Here is an 8,936-nt window from a genome sequence, read left to right as displayed (position 1 = left end):
TCAATTAACGAGGTTTGGAGAGGTAACAATAATCCCCTGTTGATACGGTGGCAGGTATACAAGGCAAACAAGACCCTCTATTACGCCGAAAGACCGAAGGACTCATTATATCAGACTTTCAGACGGTCCCCTGCCTTGCCTTGGTTGTAGTCTGCGACAGCGTAACCGTTATTGCCACTTTTTTTTTTCACGACCTTGCGTAGGAGAAAAACATGTTTCTGCTAAAAGGTTATTCCTCTGATCGGTTCTAAGTCACGTCCTGAATTAAGATAGTAATATCACTGGACTAAGAGCACTTATGTCAATGAGAGAGGATCCTGAAGCTAGGTAATAATTTTTGGTTCTCGGCTTTCCCTTCTCGGTAATAAACTGTCAACGTAAAAGTAGATCTTGAATCTCCGGAGAAAATCCTGCTCATAATAACTTAGCTTTCATGACAACATTGCTGACTATGATATTGTTTGTTTACATTTTCCTCGGCGACGTAACTATTGATATCGATTTTCAAAACCATGCAAAGCAGTTGCAATGAAAATGCACTGTATTAAAATATGTTTTCCGTTTCCCTCTATTACAAATTTTTTCTTAGACGTAAGGGTCCAATTTAAATCAGTGTGTCACACAGCTTGCGAAACAACACGTTAGAAATAGTAAAGCATTCACTGAGGTTGCAGTTGATACTGGCATTGTTTGGAACCATTTCAAAGAACAGAGACAAAAGATTCTCAAGTAATAAGTTCATTCTGATATGAGTGTTCATACGACTACATTGGAAAGATATCACATCACGCATGGTTCCTTACGAATTACGTAAGTACCACGATATTTCATTATTTTGCGCTTCGCCAACAATGTTGGTAATTCATGTTTTCGCCTATGTCAGTATATGTGTGTTAGCGCCATCTCGAGAAAGAGTAGAAAAAATAAAAGGGGATTTCTCGAAGAAAATTTTGGGGGAAGTCGAGTACAGTTGACTATTGATATTGAAATGCGACATAGGATACCATTGGAACCGACTGTCACTCATTGGGGCAAGACCACTGGTCGCCTGATACCATTCCAGATTCCGTATAGAAAAATGTTAGAAGGTTGTATTTAGGAATATGGGGGTAAATTCGGTGATAATTACACAGATGCTGTTCCAACTCGGATCAGTGTAGCAGTTGGATGCGTATCATCACTGGCTACTGACTTGTATTAAGTGAACGCAGTGAAAGAGTCTAGCAAGCAGGCAAACAGTTCCAGGGTTAGAAAAATAATAAATCAGTAAAGTGAATGGTGCTAAGCACTAGCAAGTAGGCAACTTAGATGCTGAAAATGTCTTGAAAAATCTCAGTCTCACAACATCGACCGTGATCATAGATAAGAATAAAGGTAAATGCAAGTTTTAGGGATGTTCTCATATGTATAATCATAATTGTTCATAGAATATAACAAAAAGTTTCATATTGATCAAGTACTTATAAATCTTCCTGATGAGGTAAAAAGTTTAACTTTAGAACCCAATTATTACTTTTACCACTAACAAGAATGTCTTGGAATCCTGTTTCCACTAACAATTAAATCTGACACCCATTATCCAAAGCCTTATAGGTAGTGGGTTATAAACACAAGGTTCTTTTAGGCTGTAACTTATTGGAGGCAATTGCTGGTTTTGGGAACATCAGTGTTGCTTCCAAGATAACAACCTGCACCCCTGGAGGCCTGTAAGAATTTCAGTGATTTAGTTAGGGACTTTGCCTGACTAACTGGTCCACAGGAAAATTGGACAAAATTTTTCAGTGGGCTGAAACCTTTGGGTTCCCGATCTAACTGTTATCTTAAGATAAACAGATGAAAACAATTATGATTTTGGACAATATATTGTTACTGCTCTCCTAATCATTGCTTTTGCCAGCACCTGTTTTCGGCATATACCAGAGCAGATGTTAGAATTCACTGAGGCGAGGTCGCTTTTTTCCTTTCCTCCTTCTCTCTCCTTTGCAATTCCATTTCGTGAACCTCGGAGAATGTGTCTGCAGGATTTGCATGCTAACCAGTGATACTGCAGGAAAAAGGACTCTGGCGACAAAAATGAAAATCAAAAAGGAAAGTTTTGGGAGCGAGCGGCGCTACTAACTTTGCTTATTATCGTTCAGGAAGACGGAAGAAATGAAAAAAATTGTGCATCGGGAGCTCAAGGCATCCCTTTAATTATCTTTTGAACAACTTTAGATCCAAGAAATAATTTTTTAAAGCATAGTTCATCAATGTTCACTGATTAGACTTTATTAGCATACAAACACACACACTTTATATATATACTATATATGTATGTATATATATATATATATATGTATATATATATATATCTGTCTATCTATGTATGTATATATATATATATATATATATATATATATATATATATATATATATATATATATATATATATATATATATATATATATAGCATCTATCTATCTATCTATCTATCTATCTATATATATATATATATATATATATATATATATATATATATATATATATATATATATATATATATTATATATATATATATATATATATATATATATATATATATATATATATATATATATATATATATATATATATATATATATATATGTGTGTGTGTGTGTGTGTGTATAATGTGTGTGTTAGACTTTTGATTACCTGTACAAACTGCCACATTTTATATATATATATATATAAGAAATATAAAGTCCACGTTGACAAAATTATTTAAAATATTTATTTAATATTTGAGACTGGTTCGTATCACGAACTAAAAGGATATATAAACCATGAGAGTAATAGACGAAATTTATATCGACCATTGATTTCGAAGCAATCAGAGTTTGTCACGAAAATTATAACGCTTTCCATTTTATTGAATAAAACGTCACCCTAAATTACCATCCTCTTCAATATGCTCCCAATCGCCTGCTACAGCTTTATATACTGCGCAGAGTTTTAGAAAACAGTCGTCTGTCAACGGTATATTTTAGAATTTCGACTCTGCTATTTCAGTTTTTGATTGTGCAGATTCATCTCAAATTTTCTAGTATCTTTTTCTAAATATAAAGTCCATCGTTGATAAAATTCCATTTAAATAATTTATTTAATATATCACTACTATTTCTTATCACAGAACAAAAAGGAGAGAGAGAGAAACCATGAGAGAGTAAGAGAGAGAGAAAATATTTAAATGATCTTATAGATTTCGTTATTGAACCCAGAAAATGTCACGAAAATTATAACGGGTTCCATTGTCTTGAATAAAACGTCACCTAAATTACCATCCTCTTCAATAAATTCTGACATTTAAACAATGCTTAGCTATCACTACCACTTTCTTCAGAGTTTTAAAAACAGTCGTCTGTCAACGAGTAGATTTTGAATATTTAAATGATCTTATAGTAGTTATGTTTTTGATTGTGCAGATTCATCAACAGAAAAATTCTAGTATTTTTTCTATTTAACTTGTAAGAACTTCGCATTTCGTCAAAGAAAATTCCATTTAAATAATGTCGTTATTGTCACTACCATTTCTTCACAGTCCTTAAAAAGAGAGAGAGAGAGAGAGAGAGAGAGAGAGAGAGAGAGAGAGAGAGAGAGAGAGAGAGAGGATTGACTAATATTTAAATGATCTTATAGTAGTTACGTTATTGAACCCAGAAAATCCGTGGAAATTTACCTAAGGGTAATATTGTCTTGTAAGGAACTGCACGATGCATTTCGCAAAGAAAATTCTGACATTTAAATAATGTCGTTATTATCACTACCATTTCTTCACAGTCCTTAAAAAACTCACAACAGAGAGAGAGAGAGAGAGAGAGAGAGAGAGAGAGAGAGAGAGAGAGAGAGAGAGAGACTGACTAATATTTAAATGATCTTATAGTAGTTATGTTATTGAAGCCAGAATATTCAACAGAGAAAATTCGTAGAAATTTATCTAAGGGTAATATTGTCTTGTGAGGAACTGCACGATGCATTTCACAGAGAAAAATCTGCCAAGAGTGACACAAGATCTATATTAAAATTTCTACTATAAAAAAGGACAAAATAACGTTACTCTAGCACCCAAAAGAAATTACCAGCGCAAGGAGAGACTTGGAGAAGATTAGTCTACCCGTTAATTTCATGGTAATATAGCAGGTACACCACACTCCGGAGTCCTATGTATCTACGAAAGAATGTTCACCAGTCGCTGACGGAAGAATTAACCATACCTCACTTTCCGTGGTCAAGTAACTGTGCTATGTCCTGAAGCAGCGCTGATGGGTAAGAAAGGACGAATATTACGGGGAGAGAAAGGGGAAAGGGCCATTAACGAATGAGGAACGGTTGCATTAAATGGGATGGAAGTAGGGCTGAGACACATGGTTATGGAGCGTACCGTATATACCACAATTCTGCTTTGGCGCGGTATGTAAATGGGAATTATGTATACGTTAGTTTTACCGGACCACTGAGCTGATTAACAGCTCTCGTAGGGCTGGCCCGAAGGATTAGATTTATTTTACGTGGCTAAGAACCAATTGGTTACCTAGCAACGGGACCTACAGCCAATTGTGGAATCCGAACCGCATTGTAGCGAGAAATGAATTTCTATCACCAAAAATAAATTCCTCTAATTCTTCATTAGCCGGCCGGAGACTCGAACTCGGGCCTAGCGAGTGCTAGCCGACAACTCTACCGACTCGCCCGACGAGGAACTGTAAATGGGGAAGATGGAGCACCCTTGGTGTAGGGACAAACTGCGTGATGCTTATCATTGAGAGGAGAAGTCAGTTGTAAAGAAAGATAAAGAGAATGAGAGAGATAAAGACAGAAATGTGCACAATCAAATAGTAAAAGACATATATACTAAAGTAGAAGATTTTTGCCTTTGAATAACTGGTGAAAAGTATAGGTGATGACCAGTTATGTAGGTCATAGGCTACTCCAGTTCTTGATTACTTGTATGTTGAAATTCCTCCCCCTTCCATGTGGCCCCCCAAGTCCCCACCCCATCCTTTTTTCTTTCTCTAGATATTGCAGCGATGGAGAGGCTAACTGATTCACGTTCCTCAACAAGACATCGCATATGCCCAATTCCTTATACCCGTCATCGACAACGATCTAGTTAGTATGTAAATGGGAAAGAACGGTCTCTTCAGAGTTTTTCGTTCCATCGGTGTCAGACATCACTAAATCGTTGGGATCATCACTTGACAACAATCAAGATAGCTGTCGAGAAGATTTGCTTGGCAGCAGACGGGCAGGATTTTCTTATCAACGACAGTGTCTCGGCATCTTATAAGCCGTTATTAATAAAGATCAGCATTTTCTCACTCTGGGAAGTATTATATTGCTCCAGAGGATAATATCGATGTGAATCTTTTAGCTGACATGCATCTCAGAGGTTCAGATTAATAGCTGTTTGTTCTCCTCTTCTTGCTAGTTTTTTTTTTTTGGCCATTATCGACTGTATATTCTGAGAGCATTGTTTTTATAACAATCACATACATACATACATACATACATACATACATACATACATACATACATACATACGTGAGTGACCTCACCCCAGTATGATGCTCTTACAGGGAAGGACAACTTGGAACCATTTCATAAAAAAATCCAGTTGGCCCCTGTCAAAGTAAGAAGTGAATTATGTACGTGGTAGGTAGTCAGATGTGGTGGGTAGCAATTAGGATGAAGGGCACGGGTTTAGATACCTCATCCTAAGTGCCTGCTTGAAAACCCGAAATTTAATGCCCAATAGCTACTCAATGGAGCTACTATTGCTGAAAGGATATATATATATATATATATATATATATATATATATATATATATATATATATATATATATATATATATATATATATATATATATATATATACATATATACATATACATATACATATACATAACAAAAAACACTATGCTAACCGAGAATAGCTCCAGGGGAATAGTAGGGCAAATTTCACTGCCACATCAGAACACATGCAATATTAGTAGCTTCATACCCCTTCAAATAAGAGTTACAAGCAACCGGTGGGACCCCTCGAAAATACACTATTCCGTTCCCCTAAACCTGCTTCCAGGATATTTAGAAATTTTCTTTCCAAAACCTCCTCCCCGTCATCGATTAGGCATTTTTCGTGGGTACATCCTCGTTTTTGCCAACACTTTAGAATTAAACACTTTCTCATTAACCTAATGTCTACCACTCAACTTCCACTGTTTTGCTTTGATTTGCATTTGCCAGAGAATTGGCTGAAGAATCATTTGATGTACTTTATGTTTAGTTTCCACAGCATCAATCATCTCTAAATCTTGAGTACACTCCATTCTGCCTTCCTTGCTTCCTATGTTCTGTTTATCACCTCTTCTCATAATAACATCATTAAATACATCACCTAGGTACTTGTAAAAATTCATCTTTTATATGCTTAAACCTTCCATGCTAACGCTCATTGCTCCATTATTTTTTAATGCATTCACTCTCATAATCTTACTTTTGCTTACATTCATTTTCAACTTTCTTCTCTAACGAAAGCTTTGAAACTCTTGCTTATCTTATTTCAAATAAGTGTTTTGCGCCTGATAGCAATTTGTAATGATGGAACCACTTGCTGCCTCTTTTCTGTAGTTCTGTAGTTCGAGAACCGCGTTAAACAACTTTCTGCATTTTAAACGCAAGACAGAATGACACCTCTGGAGTCAATCCGACACTGAGGATGGTTATAGAGGGTGAACAATAAATTATCTGCTCATGTTTTATATGGGGCCAGGGAACTTTTGCTCTTTGTGGGTCTTTTCTCTTACAAAATAAAACAATAAAAATGCGCCGAAGTTTCTTTGGCGCAATCGAGTTTTCTGTATAACGTAAAATGCTGCATGAGCCGCGGGCCATGAAACTTTCAGCCGCAACCCATGAAACGTTCAGCCACGGCACGGTGGTCATATAGGCCAGACACAAGATCGTGGCTAACAACCTAAATAAAATTAAAACTACTGAGGCTATAGGGCTGCAATTTGGTATGTTTGATGACTGGAGAGTGGATGATCAACATACCAATTTGCAGTCCTCTAGACTTAGTATTTTTAAGATCTGGGTGCGGACAGAAAAAGTGCGGACGGACAGAAAAGCCATCTCAAAAGTTTTCTTGTACAGAAAACTAAAAATATTCTGGCAGCTCTGGATTAATCTTCCACTGTAGACAGTGATGAGGGGAAGCAATTAATTATCGAATAATGCAATATAATTATGGGGTAATCGGACTTCCATTTTGTCTTTTCAGATAAATTTCCCAGCAGAATTTTTGAGGGTGGACCGAGGGAAAATCTGAAAAAAGTATGAGAATGGCAAGATGCTAACCTTTTATTTCACCTTCCCCATTCCGGGGAAAGGAAGAAAAGATAACCACGCTTATTTCCATAACAAACACAAATACGAAGATAAGACGAAGGCGAACGTAGACCGTCCAAACATTTCCACCCTAAAAGGAATTTACCATAACGAGATTTCCAGGCAGATAGGAATGGAGAGAGAAGGAGAAAAGAAAGACGGACAAAGACTCTTCTTCCCTGTCTCTTGAATGGAAGAGGAAGAATAATGACTTAATTTATTCAGACAAATATCTCTCCAGGTTAAGGGATTTAATTATATGGCTCTTGTGAGAGTTCCCCTCAAATGATAGGTCTAGACAAGTCCAAGTAAAGGCAATTAGAATTCATTGTTTTACTTTTTAAAATTTTTCGGTTTGTTATCATTTCATTTTGCATACTCTTAGATACGATGGTAGAAGCGGAATGTAAGTACTTTTTCTTTTAAGTAAATGTTATGTACCTCTTTAATTTACTCAGTTTTGTCTATGAAGATGTGAAATACGCATTATCTTTCTTACATGGTCAGAGCTGAATACAGATATCACCGTAGTCGGTATTTCCCAAGTCGGGTGCAGTTAGCACTTAAAATCAGTAAAAATGCCTCTCTTTTAAAAAGCTCAGTTATCCCTGGGTATTCAAGATTTTTCATTATTCTTCTTTTACAACGCAATTCTTTGTTTTCGTTGTAGGGTAATCTTTTATCATCGTAACAGCGAAAAGAAACATAGGCAAGAGTAAATCAAGTATTTGCGGCTTGTAAATATACTCTTATTATATTTATATTTAATATTAGTCGTATCTCCTCGACATTGCTTTCACAAAGCGACTGCAAGCATCATCTGTAATAAAAGTTATACTTGTTGAAAATTACCACACCAGAAGTAATGTTTAAGTTACACAAGATGAGATTTCTTTACTAGGGTCAATGGCTGCATTCACACCACGTTTAGAGCCAGACGGAATACGATATAATATTCTGGAACAGTGTTTTACCAGACGAAGAGAGGATTAGAGTGAGTAACAGATAAAATATGTATGTTGAAGTTAAAAGGTAGATTTTCTTAGCTGATTAATTCATTGATTCACAGTTGTCTGTCTTAAGCATTTTCCTTTCGGATTCAGATAAAAATGTATAGTGTTCCTTCTCAGAGCAGCAAAGCCCTATAAAGTAAAAGGACTCCAGCCAGGAACGTTCGCTTGTAAAACTAGGATAGGTAATTTGCCTGGTAAAAAGAAAGATTGCTTAAGTAGTTGGGCTGAAGGAAATTCTCAACTGCATCGCTCCGTTTTGCCTTAATAAAGCCAAGGCAGAAAACTGCAAAAGTACAAAGGGCCTGGGAGATGAAAAAACAGGAACCCTGGGAATTATTTTGGTGGAACGTACTTGCAAAATTGCGTTGTGTTTCCCTGTATTTAGCTCAAGCATCTATAACTCTATCTGTTAAACTTCTCTCGGAGTAACCTTTTCCAAAACTTAGTATGATTTTTCTGAAGAATTCCTGTTTTGTTTTATTTTATTATTGTTGTGTTCATTATTTGTTCTAACAAC

This window comes from Macrobrachium rosenbergii, chromosome 4 (assembly GCF_040412425.1).
Source record: "Macrobrachium rosenbergii isolate ZJJX-2024 chromosome 4, ASM4041242v1, whole genome shotgun sequence".
Taxonomy (NCBI): domain Eukaryota; kingdom Metazoa; phylum Arthropoda; class Malacostraca; order Decapoda; family Palaemonidae; genus Macrobrachium; species Macrobrachium rosenbergii.
This window is presented reverse-complemented; position numbering follows the sequence as displayed.